Source organism: Salmo salar, chromosome ssa26 (assembly GCF_905237065.1).
Source record: "Salmo salar chromosome ssa26, Ssal_v3.1, whole genome shotgun sequence".
NCBI classification, from domain to species: Eukaryota; Metazoa; Chordata; class Actinopteri; order Salmoniformes; family Salmonidae; genus Salmo; species Salmo salar.
The window spans coordinates 30,758,885-30,786,857 of NC_059467.1; the positions used below are offsets into that span (position 1 = coordinate 30,758,885).

Consider the following 27,973-nt stretch of genomic DNA (forward strand, 5'->3'; position numbering starts at 1 on the left):
GCTACTTGTAGGCTACTGTCTGTAATTTGTCTCAATATATTTCATGACGTGTAGCCTAACATGTGCGCAATGATGTGGTAAGTCTGTGTGGTGTTTTGGGAAACGCATGTTACATCTTCGGGCCGTTGTAGGAAAGATGCATGGTTAAAACACTAGTAAGCCTAAATTCCATCGCTATCGGAAACTGGGCACAAGCAGGGGCATAATAGTGAAACATAATAGAAGTAGATCAGGGCCCATTTTCCGATAGCGATGGAATTTAGGCTTACGAGTGTTTTAACCATGCATCTTTCCTACAACGGCCCGAAGATGTAACATGCGTTTCCCAAAACACCACACAGACTTACCACATCAGAGGTGACTACAAAGCCCCTTAAGGTCCCTCTTTTATGACGTGTTTCCGCTTTCCCAGCGCTATCCCTACACCCTGCTACCTCCCCTCCCTTCAACCACCACTACTGTTCATTATTTGTCCACTTTGAGATTTCCTCAGCGAGGAGGCGTTTTTACTCAATAGAGCAGGACTTTTGGTTATATGTGCATCTGAAGGGCTGACTGCAGGCAATGAAACAGTAGAACATTCTCAGGTAGGATAGCATTTTCTGCCGGCTTATTACGTATGTCCATTCCGCTTCTTGAATAGACGTGGAAATGAGACATTCTCTCTGTCCATGCTTGATTTAATTAGCGATTTGATGGGATTTCGTTGCGGAACAGCGAGCAAGGCGATGTAGAAACCTTGCTTGACTATCGAATGAATGGGATTGTATGTCTTGTTTCAGAGTTATCCTTACTGCATAGTTTTTACTGGGATGTAAACTCTCAACTGTTGTGCATACAGTTTCATATTTAAATTCCTGAGCGTGTCCCCTACTTTTCTGGAATTTATGGTCAAAATCACATTTCATGGTGTGCGATTAGGCTGCAGAGGATGTTGGCTGTTGAGGAATTTCACATGAACGTCATTGCGTTTTTATACTACTATAGGAAATGAAGTAGTTTAGACCCAAATGTAGTTTTTCGGCTAAATTACCACATATATTGCATTTGGTAAGAAGATAAGCAAGAGTCGAAGTCCATGTGTTTTGGGGTCGCTCTGTTTGTGAAATGAGAGTGCCGAATTGAGCACTTTATAATAACACCACGTTTGTAAACTTAATAAACATTACTGAGTATATCCAATGTAACAAATAGCCTACATTCTTGTTAGAAATATAGGCTGTGCATGCGTAGGGGTTATGGCAATTAAATTGTAACTGCATGGAGGGGTGCGATTTGAAGCCGCCATATTATAACCTGATAGCCGCTACCATCAGTGAGTACCACTAGACTAGACACATTAAAACTTTGCATTATCTCCGTTTATACATGATACGCCAATGAAGTATCTATACTTTGATATGTTTTATATGAAACACAACACAGTGTGCCAAGCTGTTTCCCCCGATATCAGAGGCACTCAATGCATAGTGAATCTGGCCGAATAAGCACGCGAATGATTTTTAAATCCAACCACACTCGTCCAGTATTTCAGCAGCAGTTTTCCACGTCCGTGAGCTTTGCACCAGCGTGGGTGCTGGTCGCTACAATATATCAATGAGTCGCTAGTCATAAGAAAGGCAACATTGTAACCAGGAATGTGCAACGGTCCGGATAATTGTTGGCTGTGGAATTTTCACGAATTACTCTATTTACTTTGTGATTTAAAGATGCTATGTGCCTTCTTGCAGCGCATGGTAGTGCCACACCCCTTGGCTTGCATTGACGTACCACTGTGATCATGTAGCCTATTAAATGCAGAATATCATCAATTGACCATTCATTTTGGACGGTATAGTCTACCATTGCTTGGTATAACTACAATTCGATCCTTTTCAGAATACTACAAAAATAATGTTCTTATTTTTTTCATGTGGTGAATGATTATTCAAATGACTGCATATACAGTGTTGTTACATTATTATTTTTATTGCTGTTTGTAAAGGACCACTAGTAAAGCTGGGCAAACTTGATGTCATTTAGCCTATAAGAATCTTGGAGTACGGCTAGAGGTAGACTTGTTGGTTTCAGCTGGTAAGCAGAAGGTTGACACTGTTATGAGTGGCAGAAAAAGGGGGATGTTTGAAATGTTTGCTGAGCAAGCTAGGTTTTTTTGGGCAGTTTTATGGACAAAAAGTACATGGTAAAAAAAACTCCCTGGCTTAGTCCTTGGCGTGCCAGTAAAAAGACATGGCCTTCTAGTGAGGATGTTCTGGGTACATAATGTCTCAGAGAAGACTGACTGATAGCTTTGTCTGGGATTGGTTTGTTATGTCTGAAATGAGTCATTGATCCTATTGATTGGCCAGGGTAAGGTAATGTCACTCTACATGGGGTTGGCACCTTCCCTTCTCTTCATCTAGTTCAGGGCTGGTCAATGCCAATCCTGTAGAGCCAAAACACTTCTGACTTTCATGCTCTTCTTCTAATAAGACTGAGGACACCAGGAAAGTGCAATTAACTGCCAGGTAGAAACTAAAAGCAGTAGCGTTTGGGCTCTCCAGGACCGGAATTTAACAGCTCTGGGCTCGGTTTCCCAAAAGCATCGTAAGGCTAAGTTCATCGTTAGAACCATTGAGCTCAGTGGTTCTAATGATTAACTTAGCCTAAATATGCTTTTGGGAAACTGGGCCCTGGTGTAGTTGTTGAAGCCGATGGAGGGGCTGCATGGCTTTTCCCAGAGGATTGGTCTTCCATGCTGTAATAGAAAAGCAATGAAGTATTTGAACACACATGGGGAGCGTTCAGGTCGCATCAACGTTTGCTAGGTTGTGTGACGGTTTGTACTGAACGACATGTTTCCCTAAAACATTGCGTACCGTTCATCAACAGTCTGAGGTATGTTTGCTCAGATTTGAAATCACATCTCGTACAGCACTATAATCACAATGATTTTCAACTGGTCGTTCAGTACCGTTTCCGTTGAATTCAGCTGTTGCCCACCGTTTTGTCTTACTGAATGCAACCCTGGTTAATTTTCCACTTGACCATTTGTCAAATATTCCTCCATAAGAACTATTTAACCGTTCTTATTGATGCTTAGTATGCACTGCAGGTCAGTCATCACCAGCATTAACTTCTATCATTTTCATGCTTACACACATCTGACATTCACGAAACCTCAATCAAAAGCCTTTTCCTCCTTGTATTAGGAACTGCACTGACCTTTTTAAACGTGTATATTCATCCATTACATTATTAGCAGTTTGAGCGACATTCCGTCAAAGCAGCAGTGATTGACAAATATTCTTACTGTTTCAATGGGCCTGTTTGTCCAATTCCCAGCACTGAGATGAGTGGCATGAAGTGACAGTATTTAGAATAACAATCAAGCCCTTAATGAAACTGCTATTTGACGGTGAATGCAGTATTTATATTCACATTGTTTAATATGGGGCGACAGGGTAGCCTAGTGGTTAGAGCGTTGGACTAGTTAACCGTAAGGTTGCAAGTTCGAATCCCCGAGCTGACAAGGTACACATCTGTCGTTCTGCCCCTGAACAAGGCAGTTAACCCACTAGGCTGTCATTGAAAATAAGATATTTTTCTTAACTGCCTTGCCTAGTTAATCAAAGGTAAATAAAATATGAACTATGAATACATTGCTTTATTTAACTAGGCAAGTCACTTAAGAACATATTCTTATTTTCAATGACGGCCTAGGAACAGTCTTGTTCAGGGGCAGAACGACAGATTTTTACCTTGTCAGCTCGGGGATTCAATCTTGCAACCTTACGGTTAACTAGTCCAACGCTCTAACCACCTGCTTTACATTGCACTCCACGAGGAGCCTGCCTGTTATGCGAATGCAGTAAGAAGCCAAGGTAAGTTGCTAGCTAGCATTAAACTTATCTTATGAAAAACAATCAATCAATCATAATCACTAGTTAACTACACATGGCTGATGATATTACTAGTTTATCTAGCCTGTCCTGCGTTGCATATAATCGCTTAGGTACACGTTGCTCCAACCATAAACATCAATGCCTTACTTAAAATCAATACACAAGTATATATTTTTTAACCTGCATATTTAGTTAATATTGCCTGCTAACATGAATTTCTTTTAACTAGGGAAAATGTGTCACTTCTCTTGCAACAGAGTCAGGGTATATGCAGCAGTTTGGGCCGCCTGGCTCGTTGCGAACTGTGAAGACTATTTCTTCCTAACAAAGACAGCCGACTTCGCCAAACGGGTGATGATTTAACAAAAGCGCATTTGCGAAAAAAGCACAATCATTGCACGACTGTACCTAACCATAAACATCAATGCCTTTCTTAAAATCAATAGACAGAAGTATATATTTTTAAACCTGCATATTTAGCTGAAAGAAATCCAGGTTAGCAGGCAATATTAACTAGAGGTCGACCGATTTTATGTTTTTTTTTTTATACCGATTATTGGAGGACCCAAAAAAAGCCGATGCCGATTTATTATAATTTTTTTTATAATGACAATTACAACAATACTGAATGAACACTTATTTTAACTTAATACATCAATAAAATCAATTTAGCCTCAAATAAATAATGAAACATGTTCAATTTGGTTTAAATAATGCAAAACAAAGTGTTGGAGAAGAAAGTAAGAAAGCTAATGTTTAAGTGCCTTGCTCAGAACATGGGAACATATGAAAGCTAGTGGTTCCTTTTAACATGAGTCTTCAATATTCCCAGGTAAGAAGTTTTAGGTTGTAGTTATTATAGGAATTATAGGACTATTTCTCTCTATACGATTTGTATTTCATATACCTTTGACTATTGGATGTTCTTATAGGCACTTTAGTATTGCCAGTGTAACAGTATAGCTTCCATCCCTCTCCTCGCTCCTACCTGGGCTCAAACCAGGAACACATCGACAACAGCCACCCTCGAAGCAGCGTTACCCATGTAGAGGAAGGGAAAAAACTACTCCTAAGTCTCAGAGCGAGTGACGTTTGAAACGCTATTAGCGTGCACCCGGCTAACTAGCTAGCCATTTCACATCAGTTACACCAGCCTAATCTTGGGAGTTGATAGGCTTGAAGGGGTGGGTATAATTTGTAGAACGTTCCAACAGGAATCTGTTCCAAAAAACGTAAAGTAAAAGGTTGCCAACCAACAACGCATACAAAGTAGCAACTCATACAAACCTAGCTAACTAGCTGCCGAATAGGCATCAACTCACCACGTAGCTTATTCTTAATGTTTGTCCATAGGCAAACAGACATGTGAGGAGAGACATTTTTCGGAATAAATGTGATGAGTGAAAAACGCAATGAAATAGACCACTCCCTACCCGGTATCTTATTCTGCCGCTATACAACTTTGTATGCGTTGTTTTTTGGAAACCTTGTTATTTACGATGTCATTTCCCACATGGTGCTGACCGCTGGTTCATGCATTGTTCTGTATTTTACATACTAAACCTGACAGTGCCACATTCCAACTATAGGAGGCTCTCAAAGCCACAGGCCAATGTGTTTATGGCTTATAAAGACCTCTAAGGCCAATAGCATCCGGTTGTGGAGGAGTTCATCACGAGTGTTATGGCTAATTTATTGATCCAGCCTGTGTTGTGTTCAGAGTGGCCTCTGCTGCCTGTCATCACAACCCAGGGAGAGGAAGTAATGAGCAGGGCTGGAGGCTGCCCTATGTTCCAAATAGCACCCTATTCCTTATATAGTGCACTACATTTGATGCGCTTTGTAGGGAATAGAGTGCTATTTGGGAGTCAACCAGTCTGTCGACAGGCAGCATAATGACAGCAGGATGTGCAATGTCAACTTGGTGGTCTGGAGGACCAGGGGAGGGGAGGGGGCTTTACTGCCAAGGCCAGCAGTCAGGTCCCTTGGTTCTGGGGGGAGAGGTGAGACCCAGGCATACTGGGATGGAGGTGAGACGCAGGGGAAGATAAGTAGCTCTCTGTGGGCTTGGTTGATGTGTGCAGACTGCAGAGCAGAGGAAGTGGTTGGGGCAGAGAACTATTCCTAACGATAACTATTTTATTTGACTACATAATTTAATTTGATCACTTGAGTTGTAGCCAGTCTCTTGATTAATGCGTTGTGTATCACCCCACTGGGTAACACACTTGGGTATAAAGGTGAGTTAACCTCTATAATACTCTTAAGAACCATTTTAGGTGTGATTATGAAAGGTAAGCTACTATATGAATGCAGTCCATAGTAGCAGCCACGGCCTGGAATGCAGCCCCAGGGCTGTCTTCGTGCACATTAACAACAATATATCTGAATTTCACACCTCAGTGTGACCCAGCCCAGCTATGTGTAACCTTATACAAAAGAGCCAAATCATGATATTCCAATACTTCGGCAGGATTCCTTTTGAACTTTGAAGACCAGGGCTTTTCTGTGCCTGCCTGTGCTTAACGCTTAGTTAGGATACAATCTGATTCTCCACCCTTTTCCAGAAGTGTATTGATTAAAAAGCATGGGATTGGTTTAATCGTTGGCTGAAGGCAGTTTCCACCATTGTAAAATCCATCCGAGAAAGTGTGCTAATGCACACTCTGGGAGAAATGTAGAGAATTGTAACTCTGCCTTAGTTTGGACCCAGACAGTTAAAAGCGTGTGACCCAAACCCACGGTTCAGTGGGTGCACTCCTGTGCTCTCCCACCCTGTCACATTCTCATATGTTCAGTTATAATTAGCAACAGGCAACACACAGCATTCAAGTATCACAGGCTCACAGCTGCAGCTCGCTGGACTACGGTCAACAGCAACTGATACAATACTACACCTCTGACATGCACAGGATCCAAAAGGTTGGAGGTTGAAATTGGGTATTCATATTCCAGTCAATATTTCCCATACTGTGTCCCTTCCACTTCCACTCATCCGCCTCCATGCATTTGAGCTGTAATGTGAAGGCCTTCTTGTTTGCATTGCAAATCAAATATGGCTGCTTGCCAGGCATGTCTCAAAGCTATTTTTGCTTGGTTGGCCTTTGTAAATTGTTTGTTTAAGTACTGTACATTACACAAGGGTAGTCCATGCTTGTGGTGAGGGCTGATCATTCTTAGCAGTTTTGACGCAAGAAGTTCTATAATTGAAAAGAGATGCCAGGCTTAAAGCTACATTCTGAGATTAGAGAAAGCAGCTGCAGCCCGGCCATTTGTTTTGGTATACAGCTAAGGGATGGGGCTGCGGAAATGTAACCCCTCTCAGATTCATAGATGGAGTTCTAAATGCAGTCAATGAGTAGGACTAAATAGAACTGAAATGACCATTGAACAGATCCAAGACTGTACCTTTTTAAGATGATTCAGTGATGCTATTTCTCTGTAATTGCCTCTTGAATACAGCTTCTCTGGCCTGCAGTGTTTGCCATGCAGGAGAGTCCTCACTGTTATGTAATGTGAGACAATGGCCCTTCATCTGTAGCCTGTGTAAACTGACAGGACAAGCTGCATTAGTTCAAATGGCAAGGAACATTTGTGAGAATTATGTTTTAAAAATGGGGTCTGTTCTGATAAGATCTTTCATTTGGCTGTAGCCTATGGTGTCTTTGTGAAAATTAAAGTCTGAAGCTTTGCAAAAAGCAAAGTTACAGATTCATATCCGGACCCATGCAGCACCCCAAACGTAGGCCCATAGCCTAAAGAGATGAGTGTTACTAACTCAGCAACTGGTCCTCATATCTTATATGGTGTAGCTGTTCCTCCTTCCGCTAGACCAAAATGTCTTGAATTGTGACTGGTTTTAGATTTAACTGGTGCTTAAAGATGTCTTTTATAAAGGTTTTGTATAATTTCAGTCAGTAGTTTTAAAAATGGTGATAATGAGTCATCCATTTGTATAATATGTTACATCCCACAAAAAAAAGATTGAATTCCAATTCGTACAATATGTTACCCATTTGTAAGTGCTTAACATCCCGTTCAATCTCTTTAACTACTGTAGTATCTTCTAGGAACTGTTGGCAACCTGTTACATTAGCTTCTGTGCTAGAATCAGCTAATTATCCACTTAAACTGTTCACTATATTGCTTTAATTGCCTTGGATGTGGTTTGGCTTTTCTCAATGATTGATTAAATATAACAACTATTTCAATGACTTTGTCCTTTCCCCCTACAGTGATCCATTAGAAAATACATTTCAAATTAACTGCATTCTGTAATTGAAAGCGATTGGGGGTTCTAACAACTTACATTTACATTATAAAAATGTAATTTAACAAGACAGGTTTTTATTTTATTGTTTTTCTTTAATGAAAGGGACAGAGCCTGTGAAGTGAGAACCCCACACCACGGAACTCCAGCTTGTACTGAACATGTTTATATGGCAAAATCGGACACAGGATATCATACTTTCCCATTACACATTATTAGGTGTCCTTAAGAGGGTGCACTTTACTGGCCTTTGGGCCAAATTCAAGGTGTCGTGTCACTGGCTGCATTCCCTAAAGAGCCCCTGGTCAAAAGTAATGCACTATTTAGGGAATAGGGTGCCATTTGGGAGACAGCCCCTGAACCCACCCTCCTTTGGCCCAGGCCAGTGCTAGGGGAACTAACTGTCATACCGGATCACCACAGCTGAAAGCAGATCTGCTCTGAAATCTGTTTGAGGTTGCAGCTGAGAGCCTCTGCTATTGCTGGACTTTGGTATTGGCAGATCTCCATGGTTGGCATGGTCACCAGGCTCCTCGGGGGCCGGGGCTCATGCCTCTTAGTCACCGGGACAGAAATGTCTGATCTGTAATAATCAGGTGTCTGCTAACAGTAAATGACCAGAGCATTGGATTGCAATGACTACTTGGCTATCATATGTAAAACCACACACAGACTATTAGCTCGTAGTCTTTGATGATTAGCCATGTCATTACCTAACACACCGTGTCCGTCTCCTAACTGTAAATGACCACAGCATTGCAATGTCTGATCGTGTGGCTACTTGCCTAATGTGTGGACAGCTCTGACTACTTAGGCTGTGTTTACACAGGCAAACCTATTCTGATCTTTTGCCAATAATTGGTCTTTTGACCAATCAGATCAGATCTTTTGCTAATAATTGGGCAAAAGATCAGAATTGGGCTGCCTGTGTAAACGCAGCCATGGTAGTGACACACTGCTATGAGCTCAGATGCTGCGATGATTGGCCATGTCACTGCCTGACACACTGTGTAGTCTGCCTGTTTGACCTTGATCCTTGTGATCTTATTTAGCCCAGGGACCAATCCAGAATTCGATTTCAGTTTAGCGAGCCCTTTGAGTAGCCTCTATCCAATCTGAGTGAACAGGTTTCAAACTTTGTCTGGTTGAGTTGTTCTGATCTGCAAGACTGATACAAACTGACAGTGGAACTACTTATTGTAAAAATGTTAAATGTTCCCTTTTCATGAGAAAGTCAAACCTGGCTGATGTGAATGGAACAGTCTTACAGCCCGAAATAATATTGCTCCTTTATTTTCCTGGATAGCCACCTGTTGAAGTGTTGCGGGGTAAATAAAACTTTATTCCAGCACCTGTGTTGTTCAAGCTGGGTTGAAGCGCTTTTGGGTGTGCTTTCATTCTGGTATTGCTACTAGCTTTGATGCACATTGAACATTCCCTCAACAGTTGGTTGTTCAAACCAATTATTGCTAAGTCACCTTGTTTATCCCCAAATGCTCATAAACAAATGGATTTCTGATGATTGTGCATTATTTATTGACACAATTCTACCATTCATATCACTCATCAGAAATGTATTCCTGTTCTGACGCCGTTGAGGTGGTAACCATGCTGAAAATGGCATTCCTGGTTGGAATACCCCAGAAAGTGTTTCTGGCCCTGGTTGTATTGTTGAGATCATGTGGGTGGAACCCACCCCCCTGCTCTGCCTCTTCCCTAGCCTGGCTTCAGGCAAGGGCTTCTATTTTTGGTTTTCCTATAAGGATAGATTCTCTTCTTGCTGCAAATGTTTACCTGCCAGCCTTCCTGCCAGCCTTGGTAGTTGAGGGAGGGTCATGGTTTCAAGTTGTTCCACCCACTCCACAGGTTGGTTGGTTATCATCCTGAGAGGCTAGAGACAGAGGACAGTATGTGCATGTTTGAGATTGACTACGTACATTGCAGTCGGACTGCACAGAATCACTGATTCTGCATCTCGTTCTGTTCAGAGGACTTTGTTTGTTGAATCACAACCTGAGGATACTTAGCCTAACCCTGTGTGTTGGATAAATGGTGCCTATTATGTTGAATGTTTGTACAGTGCCTTCAGAAAGTATTCACACCTCTTGATTCCCCCCCACCAAAAAAAAATTGTGTTACAGCCTGAATTTTAAAATGGATTCAATTGAGATTTTTTGTCACTGGCCTACACCCAATACCCCGTAATGTCAAAGTGGAATTATGTTTTTCAATTTCAACAAATGAATTAAAAATACAAAACTAAAATGTATTGAGTCAAGTATTCAATCCCTTTGTTATGACAAGCTTAAATAAGTTCACGAGTAAAAATGTGCTTGACAAGTCACATAAGTTGCATGCACTCACTGTGTGCAAAAATAGTTTTCAACATTATTTTTGAATGACTACCTCATCTCTGTATCCCACACATGCATGGTCCCTCAGTCAAGCCGTGAATCCTCAAAGACCAGGGAGGTTGTCCAATGCCTCACAAAGAAGGGCACCTATTGGTAGATGGGTTAAAAAAAAAGCAGACATTAAACATCCCTTTGAGCATGCTGAAGTTATTAATTACACTTTGGATGGTGTATCAATACACCCAGTCACTACAAATATACAGGCGTCCTCCCCAACTCAGTTGCCGAAGAGGAAGGAAACCGCTCCGGGATTTCACCATGAGGCTAATGGTGACTTTTTAAAACAGAGTTGAATGGTTGTGATAGGAGAAAACTGAGGATGAATCAACAACATTGTAGTTACTCCACAATAGTAACCTAATTGACAGAGTGAAAAGGAAGCCTGTACAGAAAACAAATATTCCAAAAAATGCATCCTGTTTGCAATAAGGCACTGAAGTAAAACTGCAAAGAAATTTACTTTTTGTCCTGAATGCAAAGCGTTATGTTTGGGGCAAATCCAATACAACACATTACTGAGTACCACTCTCCATATTTTCAAGCATAGTGATGGCTGCTTCATGTTATGGGTATGCTTGTCATCGACAAGGACTAGGGAGTTTTTTTTTTAGGATCAAAAGAAACAGAATAAGCTAAGCACAGTCAAAATCCTGGTTCAGTCTGCTTTCCAACAGACACTGGGAGACAAATTCACCGTTTCAGCAGGACAATAACCTAAAACACATTGCATTTTCTTGAGTAGCGTAGTTACAGTTTTGACTTAAATCGGCTTGAAAATCTATGGCAAGACTTAAATGGCTGTCTAGAAAGGATCAAAAACCAACTTGCCAGAACTTGAAGAATTGTAAAAAGAATGTGCATATATTGTACGATCCAGGTGTGCAAAGCTCTTAGACTTACCCAGAAAGACTCACAGCTGTAATCACTACCAAAGGTGATTCTAACATGGGTTTAATATTTATCTAACCAAGATACATTCTTTGTTTCTATTAGAGTTTTGTGTAGAACGTTGACATAAAATGACAAACATTTAATCCCACAAAATGTGAAAAAAGTAAAGGGGTGTGAATACTTTCTGAAGGCACTGTACTTTCCATTTCTTATAGACACGTGCTCCCCTTCACCCCGCCCCTAATGCAAAAGTGTTTCAAGTTATATGTGAAGCGGTCAGGGGCCAGTTATATAGTTGGTCGTTTTTGACTGTCACTGTACAGCCCCAGTGAGCCTCTGGAAACCAGAGTAGATGGTGTATTCATCCTATGGTGCAGGAATTTGCACTTTGCAGACAAGTGTCAATGTTTGTTTGAAGTCCGACCTGGCAACATACCGTTAACAAGTATTACTGTTACCTTTTCCTGTCCTGGGAATAGTATTGACACATTGTCATGTTGGTGTCTTTAGAATGGAATTTCTTTTTCAAAGAAATGTAAATGTAGGACTGTGTGGCGTCTTAGAAAATTATTTTAAAAACACTGAACAGAGAATGGAATGTCCATTGATAAACCTACCAATAATTTGAGTTTGTTTGGGCAAGATTTTCCCCATGTTTTCTTATTTATAATCTAGTCAGAAATGGAAGCCCCTTCTACTTTACTTATTTGCTTTTGTTGCATTTTGATCTTGACTTGTGACTGTAACAAATACGTTATTTCTGCTTGGCTCTAATGACTAGGCTTAAAGTGCCTTCGGGCTTCTGCGTCATGATGTTCCAAGACAAACTTTTTTTAATGGCCCCATTTGACACATTCTTGTGTTGAAATGTTTAGTGCTGCTTTGCTTCTCAAGTCCTTTCAAACATGACCTATCTGACACTGTGACTGCCCTATGCAACAACAGTAAATGTATCCACTGTGACCAGTAAATAGCTCTTTAAGTGCCCTTTTAATATACCACTGTACATGGGCCCTGCTCAACAGTAGTGCAGGATAGACCCATTTCCTGGCTGCATCATGAAAACTAGCACGTGCAGGTTCGCACCAGAAAGGGCTTTGTTTACGTAGGAGTCAATATAGAATCCTCCAACTTGAGATGCAGCTCGTGAAAGTTTACAAAACCTAATTTAGATGTTTTTTGTCTACGACATCACAGATGTCATCGGAGTATTGATTACCTAGCAAGGTAAAATATCAAAAGTAGAGCTAGATAAAGCCAGAAGAATAATATACTTGTTGAACATAGCTAATTAGTAATAGCCACCAGCCTTGTGTGTTTTCATGGTCATCACTCAGACTGTTAAGTTGTCAAGGTCCCAACAACAGCGTTAGCTATCCTGTTTCAGAGCTTTTTGGTGCGAAGATGCATGCACATCACTCCAATGTGAGGTTTGCTTGTAAACAAAAAATATCTATGTCGGGAATAGTGCCATTTGGGACGCAGAGGTATCTTTCTGACAGTATTTTGTATGAGCATTTTCTGATGTCGCCTGCTGCCTGCCCGTATGGGTACTCAATAGACCTATATAAGGTAATCCATTCTTTGTTTATTAGTGGAGGGGAGAGAAAATGGGAGTGCAGCCAGTCCTCCCTTCCAGATTTTCAAGATGGGAACAGTGACCGAGACAGAAAGAGGCTAAGTGAGACTGGAGAGAGCCTTTACTTTAAACCCACTATCTATGCACTTCTGTAGTCTCCTCTCCGGCTTAAAGAGGTTTTGCAGCAGCGTCATGTGTGGCAGGGAGGCATCTGGATTCTATTACATGTGGACAGGCCAACGTTATTCAAATGGCTGAAAATAACCTTTTATTTGTGGGAGAGTTCAGCTCGGCTAATGCAACTAAATGGATACAACGGCTAACATTAGACTGCCTCCTCAACATCTGATGAACCAACAAGTCCAGAGGGTGAGGAGGCAGTTGAGTGGTGAGAAGAGGGAGACCTTGGAGAGAGGCCAGACAATCCAACACCTACTTAGGGGCAGGTCAGTAGCTAGCACGCTGCCCTGGTGTGGTCTTTGTCATGTTCGTTTGGCAGCAAACGCAATAAACTCAACTGAAACAGGGAGGGGACTACCTTAACCCTTGTTTTTGTTTCCCGTTGCAAAACGTTTTGCTACATTGTGCCCAAATGAACATGATCCCGGTCTCCGTGTGGTATGAGGAGCTAGCTAGCTGGTTGGCTCGTCTGATACTAGCCCGTTGCCTGGCTACCCAGAGACTCCTTGCTCCGGCCAAACGCCCACGGACATTCGTTTCTTCTCCGCAGTGAGTGTGGATCGGAGTACCTCCCGACCCTTCACCGAATGCGAACACATTTGGGGCCGTCTGATCGGTCCAGAAACTGATGGGTTGGGCCAGTCAGAACACACTGCAGTTTGAAAATGTGTCATTTGCTTTGACACTCTGATTGGTTAGAGACGATCCAATTGCTGATCACTTTGTTTTGTACAACACCCCTCGTGCCACTCAACACCACAAACAACTTCAGTGATTGCAGATTAAAGTATTTAGTGAATGACAGAGCAGTGGAATAATTTAGTGTGAGTAGCAGGGTTGGGTAAATTTCTATATATAATCAATTAGTTACTAGTTACCTATCAAATTCATCTGTAATGCAACTTTTGGATTACCCAAACTCGATAGCGTTATCTGATTACTTTCAGTTACTTTTGGATTACTTTCACATTAAGACCCATTAGAATAAGACAAAGGATCCATCAAATGCATTTGGTGTGTCATCAAAGTGGTCTCTGACTTGTGGTCAGACTACTCAGGTGGAACAAACTTACATTTGCGCCTTTTTTCAATGCTGAATTGAATGTCATTGAAAAAAGTTATCAATGATTTTTTTTGTGCAAACGTCCTTTCTAAATTGAAAAGTAATCCAAGAAGTAATCATCTAGTTTTTCAAAAGTACCTTTTTAATCTGATTACAATATTTTTTTCTGGTAACAACCAATTTACAGTGCAAACTGATTGCAGTGATTGAATTATCTGCAAACTACTTGCGGACTGAGAATATTGTTGGCTTGGATATGATTGGGCATGTCTATTAAAGCACTTTTATACTGTCTTAGTGTCACTCACCAAGCAGAAATTAGTACCCTGTAATTATTTTGGAGTTGGGCTCAGAGGTCTTCAGTGGATTATCTCCTGGAAATACAGTAGAATTCAACAGTAATAAAAATAGACCTAACTCCATACCATTCTGATCATAAACAGCATTTGTTTTGTTTATGAATTGTTTGCTAGGAAATTAAGTCTTGGTTACATATTCTGGGTACTTGTGGTTATGTACCCTGGTCTGTGGTTCAGTGGATCTGTCTCGGATGGGAACTGAGAGAAGAGAAGGCTGCCTGCAGAGAGGGAGCTCTTTTTTCATTGGAAAAGCTAGTTTGCGATGGGGTTAAATGTCCAGAGTCCAGTTAAAAACTTAAACTGAGAACAGCTGACTGGAAGTACTGAACAGTAACAGTTTGTACAGTCATTAACAAGCCCTGTGTGTTGTTGGATGCATGGTTGTTAATTTGGGTGGTGGCTCAATTTGGTGGAATTTGCGGAAGTCAGTGGTGGGAGTGACTTGACAGTAACATCTTTATTAGCAGTGGTGTGGGATGCTCTGAGTGACAAACTGCTATATATGGACAGTATTTACTGAGGAACTATCGTACAGTTCATGAATATTCAGTACTCTGTTAGGGGAATTGAGAAACCCTAACTGTCAGTCTTACCCACTCAATTGTAAGTATTTGATTATGGCTACCTGCGTAATACTTTCTGTGGGACTAATGCAAAGCTTGTGATTTCTATGCTGCAACAACAGTGCTTATGTTCCCTGGCCCTGACTTGCAAATGGCCTAATCACTCTAATCCCCAGTTTGAATTTAATTGAGATAAGCCAATACAATGTCTGTTGTTTTCTACTTTGTCTAATTGAAATGTCATTCTTCAATAGTGTAAGTTTGAGCACACAGTTTCATATTGACGACATGACAGTCCGTGGGAAGTTTGTTCTCAGATCTGGCAGAAAGATAAAGGCTACATTGAAGCCCTCAGGCAGTTGTTGTTAGGACTATTAGGGAATGGGGAAGAATGCTGTCCTTGTCCCAACTCGGGTTATACGTGCACACACACCTCAAACTCCTGATACAGGTGAGGTGGAGCAACCCATGTCCATGTCAACTCTTGTAATTAACCAGAGGTAAATTCTCAGGGCCCCTCCTCGGGCCTCTCCTCCTCGGGGCAGCTCTTCATGGCTTCTAACATGTCTCATGATGATGTCTCATTCTCAATGGAGGCTCTAAGGATTTATTTGACACTTTTCTTGCTGTACACTTTTCAGAGCAGAAACACTTTAGACCCAAATACACTGAAGAGAGGCAGCAGAAACACTTTAGACCCAAATACACTGAAGAGAGGCAGACTCAGGTAGAAGCAGGGTCCCTAGTCCTGTCCTGGGCTTTATTAGGGATGTTGTTGATGATGATCCCTAGTTCTGGTGAGAAATCTAAGGCTGGAGGTTGGCATTGTTCTGCTGTGTGCCCTGCCTCATGTTAAGTGAATTAGCTGTGTTGGATGAGAGCTCCCTCCGAGGCCCTGATTGGATTGTCTGTTCCAGGCTGTGGGTTGGAATTGGACTTGACTGGCACACACACATTCCCACAGGTTAACAACAGACAATTCCTAACTCTAAGGGACCACACGCTGCACCGAAGATTGATCTGCCGTTTTTTTTCGATGTGTTTTAGGGACAACCCGCTGGTGGACGTCTGACTGCTGGCATTTACTGTGCACGCAATGCTATATGTAGAATCGGCTTGCAAATTACCGATGGCACTCTAAGTGCTCTCGGCCGGCAAATGCTACCTGTGACCATGCCTTAACCCTCCCTGGTTGGACCAGTGCTTATGTTGCAACTGCCTGCCACAGGCTTTCACTCATCCTAATGCAGGGGAGTGTGTTAATACCACAACACAATCTGGCAACCCAGTGTATTTAAACTCACCCTAATGAGGGGGAGTAGGAAGGTAAATACTACAAACAGTCAATGGGGGGAGGGTGCACTCTAGGTAAACATTACCACAACACAACCTGGCAACCCAGTGAGGCCGGTGTACTCAAACTCACTGTATCATCCTTGGTGATTTGTTTACAGTAAACTGCCATATTCCCAATACAAATGACAAGGACTGGGAGACTGAGGCAACCTAAGTGGCAAATCTCAGCAGGAGGGTGGATATCTGGCTGTTGTAAAAATAGTTTCACTCCCAATCCCCAGACATCTCTATTGTCTGCTCATCAGTTTGTAATCTAATCCCAGCAGCATTATTATCCAGTATGCATTTAATCCCGTGGTGTGAGTGGAGGTGGTAACTGTTGAAAGATAAACTGTAGCCTACTCCTGGAATTAGCCCCAGTCTGCTGACATAGAGGGAAACACTAACTACCCCCTACCCTCTTATCCAAACTCTCTCTTCCCAGGGGGTATACCATGGATCTCTTAGCCTCCCCCAGCTACAGTGTCAACACCTCCAGCTACAGTCACAGGGAAGTCACAGGTTGCTTTGGCAGACTGTAAATTCTCACATCTGGTTCGATCTGGAGGTGTTAGTGGCCAGAGGGGTTGGAGACAAGTAGCTGGGGCTGGAGGGATTGGAGGGGTTGAGCTGTTTAGGGGCTGTGGCAGAATTGGGGCTCCCGAGTGGCGCAGCGGTCTAAGGCACTGCATCTCAGTGCAAGAGGTGTCACAACAGTCCTTGGTTCGAATCCAGTCTGTATCACAACCGGCTGTGATTGGGAGTCCCATAGGCCAGCACACAATTGGCCCAGCGTCGTCCGGGTTTGGCCGGTGTAGGCCGTCATTGTAAATAAGAATTTGTTCTTAACTGACTTGCCTAGTTAAATAAACATATCAGAATCTCTGTGGTACTCTTGTGGCAGGCACCTCAAATATCACTCATGTCATGTAAAAGTCCCATGTTTGTACCGGCCACAACTCACTTAATAGGATTTTGATTTTATAATGTGCAATTTTGACATCTGTGGACTCTGATGGCTCTATTGTCTATTAACCACCTGCTGTGATCCTTGTCAGATAGCTGTTCCTCTCATTGCACTCAATGCCTGCTAATTCTGCCCCTCTCTATCAGCCAACTGTACTACAGCCAGCCTCTCTCTGTGGTCCCTCTGGCTCAATGGTGCATACAGAGTCACTTCCTTCTTTGTCATCATGGTTCAAAGAGTGGGTAGAAGGGGGCCATACACCACCCACTGGCATCCCAGCTAGTGGTACTGGTCCTACATTTCATGTAGTCACTCTTTCTGTACATAACCATTCTTGACTTACAAAACCCTATGATGCACCTTTATGTGGAGCTCGGTGTTTGTTGTTGTGTGTGTGATAGCGGTCTAGTACTGATGGAAGCTGCATCGGTGGTAGCCTGCCTGCTGTGACTCCGTTATTTTCTTATTGGAGTGAAATTGATTCTCTCTTGCTTGGTCTTTCCTAATTTGGGATTGGGGATGCTGAGATTGATGAAAAGATACAATGTGCTCGACTCCACCTTTTTATATGAATTGAAATCGGTTGCTGGATCCTGGTGTATATGATCCAAAGAGATGGGACAGCAATCAGGTAAATACACTTAAATATACATGTTTTTATTGCCGCATGAATATGTTGGGTAGGAACCCTTCCTCAGCGTGCAAGGCAATGGCAATCAGTGTCACAACAAGGCTTCACAGGTGGGTATAATTATAAATTAACAGTCAGTATTGACTGGGTTCTCTTGATTGGGCCAATACTGACTGTGATGTATTAATTATGCTGTGATTGATATGACTTTTTAATTATTTATTTTATTTTATTTCACCTTTATTTAACCAGGTAGGCTAGTTGAGAACAAGTTCTCATTTGCAACTGCGACCTGGCCAAGATAAAGCAAAGCAGTTCCACACATACAACAACACAAAGTTACACATGGAATAAACAAACATACAATCAATAATACAGTAGAAAAAGTCTATATACAGCATGTGCAAATGAGGTAGGATAAGAGAGGTAAGGCAATAAACAGGCCATGGTGAAGTAATTACAATATAGCAATTAAACACTGGAATGGTAGGATGTGCAAGTAGATACTGGGGTGCAAAGAAGCAAGATAAATAAATAAATAAATACAGTATGGGGATGAGGTGGGTAGATGGGCTGTTTACAGATAGGCTATGTGCAGTGATCTGTGAGCTGCTCTGACAGCTGGTGCTTAAAGCTAGTGAGGGAGGTAAGAGTCTCCAGCTTCAGAGATTTTTGCAGTTCGTTCCAGTCATTGGCAGCAGAGAACTGGAAGGAGAGGTGGCCAAAGGAAGAATTGGCTTTGGGGGTCACCAGAGAGAGATACCTGCTGGAGCGCGTGCTACGAGTGGGTGCTGCTATGGTGACCAGTGAGCTGAGATAAGGCGGGGCTTTACCTAGCAGACACTTGTAGATGACCTGGAGCCAGTGGGTTTGGCGACAAGTATAACGCGAGGGCCAACCAACAAGAGCGTACAGGTCGCAGTGGTGGGTAGTATATGGGGCTTTGGTGACAAAATGGATGGCACTGTGATTTTTTTACATTACATTTTAGTCATTTAGCAGACGCTCTTATCCAGAGCAACTTACAGTAGTGAATGCATACATTTCATTTCATGCATTTTTTTTGGTACTGGACCCCGTGGGAATTGAACCCACAACCCTGGCGTTACAAACACCATGCTCTACCAACTGCTCTACCAACTGAGCCACAGGGATAGACTGCATCCAATTTGTTGAGTAGAGTGTTGGAGGCTATTTTGTAAATGATGTTGAGGATCGGTAGGATGGTCAGTTTTACGAGGGTATGTTTGGCAGCATAAGTGAAGGATGCTTTGTTGCGAAATAGGAAGCCGATTCAAGATTTAATTTTGGATTGGAGATGTTTAATGTGAGTCTGGAAGGAGAGTTTACAGTCTAACCAGACACCTAGTTGTCCACATATTCTAAGTCAGAACAGAGTAGTGATGCTGGGCGGGTGGGGGCAGCGATCAGTTGAAGAGCATGCATTTAGTTTTACTTGCAATTGGAGGCCACGGGAAGAGGTGTAATGGCATTGAAGCTCGTCTGGAGGTTAGTTAACACAGTGTCCGAAGAAGGGCCAGATGTATACAGAATGGTGTCGTCTGCGTAGAGGTGGATCAGAGAATCACCAGCAGCAAGAGCGACATCATTGATGTCTAAAGAGAATTTGACACACTGAACTCTATCATTGAAGTAGTTGGTGAACCAGGCGAGGCAATCATTTGAGAAACCAAGGCTGTTGAGTCTGCCGATAAGAATGTTGTGATTGACAGAGTCGAAAGCCTTAGCCAGGTCGATGAATACGGCTGCACAGTAATGTCTCTTATTGATGGTGGTTATGATGTCGTTTAGGACCTTGAGCGTGGCTGAGGTGCACCCATGACCAGCTCTGAAACCAGATTGCATAGCGGAGAAGGTACGGTGGGATTTGAAACGGTCGGTAATCTGTTTAACTTGGCTTTCGAAGACCTTAGAAAGGCAAGGTAGGATAGATATAGGTCTGTAGCAGTTTCGGTCTAGAGTGTCTCCCCATTTGAAGAGGGGGATGACCGCGGCAGCTTTCCAATCAATGGGAATTTCAGACGATACGAAAGAGGTTGAACATGCTAGTAATAGGGGTTGCAACAATTTCAGTAGATAATTTTAGAAAGAGTGGGTCCAGATTGTCTAGCCCGGCTGATTTGTAGGGGTCCAGATTTTGCAGCTCTTTCAGAACATCAACTATCTGGATTTGGGTGAAGGAGAAATGGGTGAGGCTTCGGCGAGTTGCTGTGGGGGGTGGAAGGCTGTTGATCGGGGTAGGGTTAGCCAGGTGGATAGCATGGCCAGCCGTAGAAAAATGCTTATTGAAAATCACAATTATAGTGACAGTGTTACCTAGCCTCAGTGCTGGGAGGAGGTGCTCTTATTCTCCATGGACTTTAGTGTCCCAGAACTTTTTTGAGTTTGTGCTGCAGGATGCAAATTTCTGTTTAAAAAAGCTAGCCTTAGCTTTCCTAACTGCCTGTGTATATTTGTTCCTAACTTCTGCTGAAAAGTTGCATATCACGGGGGCTGTTCGATGCTAATGCAGAACGCCACAGGATGTTTTAGTGTTGGTTAAGGGCAGTCAGGTCTGGAGAGAACCACGGGCTATATCTGTTCCTGGTTCTACATTTTTTGAATGGGACATGCTTATTTAAGATGGTGAGGAAGGCGCTTTTAAAGAATAACCAGGCATCCTCTACTGACGGGATGAGGTCAATATCCTTCCAGGATACCCGGGCCAGGTCGATTAGAAAGGCCTGCTCGCTGAAGTGTTTTAGGGAGCATTTGACAGTGATGAGGGGTGGTCGTTTGACCGCAGACCCATTACGGATGCAGGCAATGAGGCAGTGATCGCTGCGATCTTGGTTGAAAACAGCAGAGGTGTATTTGGAGGGCAAGTTTGTTAGGATGATATCTGAGGGTGCGCGTGTTTACAGATTTGGGGTTGTACCTGGTATGTTCATTGATAATTTGTGTGAGATTGAGGGCATCAAGCTTATATTGTAGGATGGGTGGGGTGTTAAGCATGTCCCAGTTTAGGTCACCTAGCAGCACGAGCTCTGAAGATAGATGGGGGCAATCAGTTCACATATGGTGTCCAGAGCACAGCTGGGGGCAGAGGGTGGTGGTATAATATATATATATGGTATAATATAAGATGACATAACAATGTATATGAAATCAAGCCTCCACCCTGTGCATTGTATTTCCTATACAACTGAGGGCTGACAGGCCCCATGGTATACATATCACTTACATACCAGTGACTGATGCCTTATCCATTACATACAGTACAATATCTGTTCATTTATCACTGACATGCGACTCCCATCCGGTAACTTAACAGGTTCGTCCAGTCTGTCTTCCAGAGAAGTCAATCATACATCACGAACAAACACGTTATAGAAATAGTTCAAGTACTAAATGACATGTTTCAGCATTTTTTCATAAATCAAATGTGGTGTGAAGTCAACCTGACTGAGGCCACATCTTTCCACTAGATCCTGTCACTTGCATTAGGAGAGATCTGCAGGTCTCTATAGAATTACATTTAGACAATTAATTCTATTCTTTTGAGGTCTGCTGAAGATTTGATGTTTACAGCTGTATCTGTGATCTACACATCAGAGGAGATGACGTGGGATGTCTTTGAAAACCTCTCGCATCACAAGCCTTGATTTATGTGTGAACCATCAATTTGAGGAGACCATATCATGTAAAGCTTTGCTAAACCGTTGTCAACAAGAGTGGAGGAAACAGTCGCTTGAAAAAACCTTCTGGTCGACGATCAGGAAAGCAGATGATACTTATGGAGGATAATGTACTGGGTGTGGATGGTAATGACATGGCAGTTGGTGAGCAGCTGACAGCTGATGTCGCCTTCTGGATAAACAATTTGAGACATTAGGAACCAATAGTAGGAAAACTGAGAAACGCTTTGGTCTAACCTAATGAATGCCAACCTGGTGCTGTGCTCCACTGCCCCTGCCGTGTGTGTCTCTGTGTGTGTCTCTGTGTGCGTCTCTGTGTGCGTGTCTGGATGATGAGACATTTCCCCATCCCACTGTGACCTCCTAGACTCAGGGTTGTACTGTGTCTGGAAGTGTTACGTGTTACGTTTTTCTTGTTCCCCATTTTTCCCCTGCTAGTGTGTTTGTCTTGGGCATTACAGGTGTACCGAGTTGCGGCTAACGATGGTGGGCGTGGCTGTAGCTGATTACAGAGAGGATATCTGTTTTGCCGTGTGAGAAGAGAAGAGAGGAGGGGGAGAGAGAGAGGACACTTGTTTTTTGTTTGATTATTTGTGTTAATTTCCTTGTGTTTCAGCCTGTCCTCCTGAGGCGCTCCACCCTACCTAGGTCCTGGAGAAGGGAAAAGGTAGATCTGCCCATGGGTGTACATTCTCACGTAGATAACCCATTGTTTTATACACTAGGTTAGCCGGGCGGGTGTCACCCTTGTATTTTTCTTGGAACCAGGTAGGACAGTGGGTTAGGGGCTTAGAGTGTGTTAGGAAGGATTAGGTGTGTAGAAGAGGAGGGACCTTTTGTTTATTTTCATTACTTGGACCCCGATCCCAAACATTTCCCTTTTCTTACCTTCCCTTGTTGTGGTTGTTTTGTTTCTTATTAATTATTTATGGGTGTGTTATATTGTTTATTTAACTAATTCACTAAACATCCCCTGAGGGTTAAAATTGAGTTCTGGTTGTGGTCTGATTTATTTATCGCTCATTGCACCCCACATTTCTTCCCTTTTCATCTGTATTACCTGGTGTGTTTAGGCCCAGGCATTTACGTCTCCTCAGACGAGCTACACCCGAGGGGAGAACGTAATATGGGGGCTCATCCGGGATATTTTTGATCCAGCTTGTGCCTGCACACTAGGGTAGTAAAGGTGGATTGGGTGGTTGTTGTGTTTGGTGTAGTGTTTAGTGCTGTGTAGTAGTTAGGTGCTGGATTTAGAATATGGCCAACTTTAACCTGAAGTTTTTTCTGGATAACCCAACGTGGGAGGGTTTTGAGAATTGTAGGAGAGTGGATTTAGAGACTTTGGCAGACCATTTCGATATCTCCGTGCCTAGGGGTTTTGTTAAGGCGGAGGTAAAGGCATTGGTATTAGCGGCACTGATGGAAAAGCAGGTGTTGGTTTTGCCTCGGCCTACGGTTGGAGAGGTGGTGGATGCTCTGGGTACCCCGACTAGGCCCGACGATGAGGTCGAGTATAAATCCCCGGACACCTTGCCTCGATTTGACCCTCTTTCTCCTATGCCTACGGCTGTACATTTGCAGATGGAGGCAGAAGAGCGAGCACAAATCCGAAAGGATGAGCTACATCTCAAGTTGGAGATGCGCCCGACTGGAGTTGGAAGCAGAAAAGGACCTTAAAATAAGGCAGATGGACTTCGAAATGCGCAAATTGGAATTAGAGGTGGAGATGGCGAGGCTGGCCGCTGTCCCTGCCGTTTCCAATAGTGTGTTTTCCACCCCAGGATCTGCCTCTACCTTTGACATTAGCCGGCATATTGCTTTAGTTCCACAATTCCGTGAGTCTGAGGTTGACTCTTACTTTTGTGCATTCGAACGCATAGCAGTGGCTTTGAATTGGCCTAGGGACGTGTGGCCGCTTTTACTCCAATGTAAATTGTCCGGTAAAGCGCAGGAGGTATTGGGTACTCTTTCTCTCGCTGATAGTCTTAATTACGACATAGTTAAGGCTACTGTGCTCCGTGGGTATGAGCTTGTGCCAGAGGCTTATAGACAAAAGTTTAGAAAGCACTCCAAATCCTCTATAAAAACTTTTGTTGAATTCGCTAGAGAGAAGGAGTCTCTCTTTGACAAATGGTGCTCAGCGAGTAAAATCAATGACTTTGAAGGTCTTCGTGAATTAATGTTATTGGAAGAATTTAAAAACAGCCTCCCAGAGCGGTTGGTTGTATACATTAATGAACAGAAAGTGTTAAAGTTATCTGACGCCGCGGTGCTTGCAGATGAATTTGTGTTAACACATAAAACGGTGTTTCCCACACACCGTAGTGAGACTAGACCGGTTGTATCCTCTTCTGTCTACTATTCACCCCGTTACTCAGGAAGTACACGGCTGAATCAAAAGGAGGAACGCGCATGTTTTTACTGTCATAAAGTAGGACACGTAATTTCAGAATGTATGTCTCTAAAACACAAGTCACCAGCTTCAACCCCTAAACTCCATAAAAGTGTGGGTTTGATTAAAGTAACCAATAAGAGCTCTGTAAAGGAGAGTCCTGAAGTTGTACTAAGTCGTCCTGATCAATCATACGACCCGTTCATATTTAAAGGCTTTGTTTCCCTGACAGGTGATTCTGGAGACCAAAAGCCAGTTTTGATATTGAGAGATACTGGTGCGGCTCAGTCTGTAATTCTCTCGAGTGTTCTGCCTTGGTCAGAAGAGTCTTATTGTGGCTCTAGTGTATTATTGAGGGGGATCGAAATGGGTTGTGTGCCTGTTCCGTTACATACTGTCCATTTGACTTCTGATCTAGTGAGTGGATATTTCAGAATCGGTGTACAGTCCGAGCTTCCCGTACATGGGGTTGACCTAATCATGGGTAACGATCTAGCAGGAGGCAAAGTTGTGCCTGTGTTAGAAGTACTAGACAAGCCTGATGCTCAGTTAAGTGCTGATGTTTTGGGAACTACGTTTCCCGACGCATTTCCAGCGTGTGCCATTACGCGGGCGCAGTCACGTTGCTTAGGTACCATGGTAGACTTAGCTGACTCTGTGCTTGCACCTATGTTGAATGGGGAAGATATTCAGTGTTCTACTCCTGTGTTCCCAGTGAGTTCTGATCATGATGATGGAAATAAAGACAAGACAATGGCTTCCTCGGTGGACTGTTTAAGGTTGCCAGTTACTCGGGAGGAGCTAATAGCTGCCCAGATAGAGGATGTGGGCTTGGCCAAATGTTTTTCCTCCATGTTACCTTTGAGTGACAAAAACAGGAAAGGTGTCACGTATTTCCTTGAGAAGGGGCTTCTGATGAGAAAATGGACTCCCCGTGCTGACCTAGAAAATGATTGGAGTTCCGTTAGCCAGATTGTAGTTCCTGCCCCGTTTCAGACAAAGGTGTTGTCCCTAGCTCATGATATTCCCTGGTCTGGTCATCTAGGGGTGACTAAAACCTACGACCGACTCCTCCGTCATTTCTTCTGGCCGGGAATGAAACGGGATGTGGCTCGCTATTGCCGTACATGTAGTACTTGCCAGGTGGTGGGGAAGCCTAACCAGGTAATTTCCCCGGCTCCTCTCTGCCCTATTCCGGTCATGGGAGAGCCGTTTGAGAAGGTAATCATTGATTGTGTTGGTCCCTTACCCAGGACTAAGTCGGGTAATCAATTCTTGTTAACAATAATGTGCACTGCTACAAGGTACCCAGAGGCGATTCCTATGCGTAAAATCACAAGTAAGGCAATTGTGAAGGCGCTGATTAAGTATTTCTCTACCTTTGGATTTCCAAAAATTGTACAGACAGATCAAGGCACAAATTTTACATCAAAATTGTTTGGAAGTGTGTTGAAGTCCTTGTCAGTGTCCCATCAGATGTCTAGCGCTTATCACCCGGAGAGTCAGGGCGCGCTGGAACGTTGGCATCAGACGCTAAAAGCTATGTTGCGTAAATACTGTATGGACACAGGAAAAGATTGGGATGAGGGGGTGCCCTACGTGCTGTTTGCTATTCGGGAGACCGTACAGGAGTCTCTTGGGTTTAGCCCAGCTGAGCTAATCTTTGGTCATACCGTGAGAGGGCCTCTCAAGGTACTGAAAGAACAACTTATGGCTGATGATTCAGTTGGGTCCTCTACTAATGTACTAGACTATGTTAGTCAAGTCCGGGAGCGGTTGCATGACGCCTGTGCTGTAGCCAGAGAAAATCTGTCTTCCACACAAAAGAAAATGAAACGTCATTTTGATGTTAAATCTGTGTTTCGTTCTTTTCAACCAGGTGACCAAGTCTTGGTGTTGTTGCCGGTACCCGGCTCGTGTCTCTCTTCCAGTTTCTCTGGCCCATATGTAGTGGACCGAAAACTCAGTGATACTGATTATGTTATCAAAACGCCAGACCGTAGACGACCATTTAGGGTATGTCACATTAACATGATTAAAGCCTATCTTGTTAGAGGTGGTACCGAGTCTCCCATTACCAGTGAAAAACCTGTTGTATCCTCTGTTGCTTCTGTGAGCCTGGTTACTCACCCAGGAGTCAGCCTAAATGATGAGGACGGTTTGGTGATGCGGAATACTCCTGAGCAGTGTGCTCGTTTGTGTAATTCTGAGATGGTGGCGTCTCTAACCTGAAGTCAGAGAGATTGAGACCTAGATGTGCTGCTGTGTGTGTCTCAATGGATTTGATAGGTGGCTCTTTCTAGAGTTTTGTACTAAACTCATAGTTCTCTTATCAAATGAAACCTCAGCATTATAAGTTGCATACTGTAAATGAAACGTTTAGCAGGAACATGATGTAAGTGCTTTGCGTCCTCTGATCTCTTACACATGTTGTACACCAACCTTGTGTCATGTTCTCATTTCCAAACCATTCCCTGGGATACTTAGGCACTAATTGGTGACTGTGTGGCATTTTACAACCGCTCTACTTAGTTACAAGACTAACCGTCACAGACAGAATAGCGTTGCTAATGTCAAGTCGGCTGTTCAAGCTGTCCGTCTTTGAGAAACTGGTTTGTGATCATGTTGCATGCCTAGATCTGTGTATATACGTTTGTGTGTGTACCACAGAAATTGTGCACATGGACGAGGCAGGGTATTTAGCGTGATTGAATGGAAAGGACTGTGTTCCCTGCCCAGGACAATAGAACCTGCCAGCCTTCTGAGAGAGCAGAACTAGCCTCGACACAGCAGATACAATTGCGCACCGGCGCTCTGAGCCACTAGGCTTATATTGTTACCTCAACAATGGCTAGCCACAGTCCTCAGAGTTCATCGGCTTGCCGTCCTTGTCATGTTGTTCTCCTCTTTCAGCATCCCTCTTTTCTCTCTCTCCAGCCAGCCCAGCGCCTGAGGCCTTTTAATTGGGTTCCAGCAGGTCAGCTTACCTGTCTGGAATGATCATTATCGCAGGGGAAATTCACAGGATTAGCAAAGCCACAGCCTTTTTAAGATGTTAAGTGTTTTTGTGTTTCAGTAAATCGGCTGAGTGCTGGGTAGTCACCCTGTCATTCTCCTTAGCACCTACCCTTGATATATTCAGTCTGTGTATTACCTCCGATGGCCTTGTTTACCTTTTGGCTTTGACTTTTTGTTCAAGGTTTAGGGATGACCCCGTTTAGTCGATTGTTTGGTCGATAGGATGCTGGTCTATCAAGATTTTTTTATTTTATTTATTTTTTCAGTCGAGCAGTTTAAAATATATTTTGTATGGCACATGAGCCACCTGTCTGATTCACGCCCCTCTGTGGACTAATCCATTGCGGAGGCACACCACCAGTAAAAAAGGTTTTAAGAACAAATTCTTATTTACAATGACGGCCTACCGGGGAACAGTGGGTTAACTGCCTTGTTAACTCGGGGATTCGATCCAGCAACCTTTCGGTTACTGGCCCAACGCTCTAACCACTAGGCTACCTGCCGCATTTACAGTTAATCCCCATAATTTTGAAAAATAAATGTTGGTTACAGTAATTTCCATTAATGAATCGGACTGCACGACCTAGGCTACACTTGTGAGGAACACGTTTTGGTTTATTTCCATTTAGGAGTTGTCAATTTATTAATTGTTTATTTGTATCGCTCCCGTCAATGTTGAGTAAGGACGCGCACCTGATTATACATAGTCCTAGACTACCTGGCCTGCGC

General features: G+C 43.1%; 1 protein-coding gene across 4 annotated transcripts in view; it reads left to right on the forward strand.

Annotated features, from left to right (window-relative positions):
* Positions 1 to 415: 415 nt before the first annotated feature.
* The window catches only part of LOC106587616 (talin-2), a 130,352-nt gene continuing 102,794 nt past the window's right edge, over positions 416 to 27,973 (forward strand). For 2 of the 4 annotated variants that reach the window (XM_045709029.1, XM_045709028.1), the window contains exon 1: positions 417 to 587. The gene's annotated coding sequence lies outside the window, so the exon portion shown is untranslated. Of the gene's footprint in view, positions 588 to 27,973 lie in introns of all 4 variants that reach the window. The other 2 variants (XM_045709031.1, XM_045709030.1) reach the window with 2 other exon arrangements.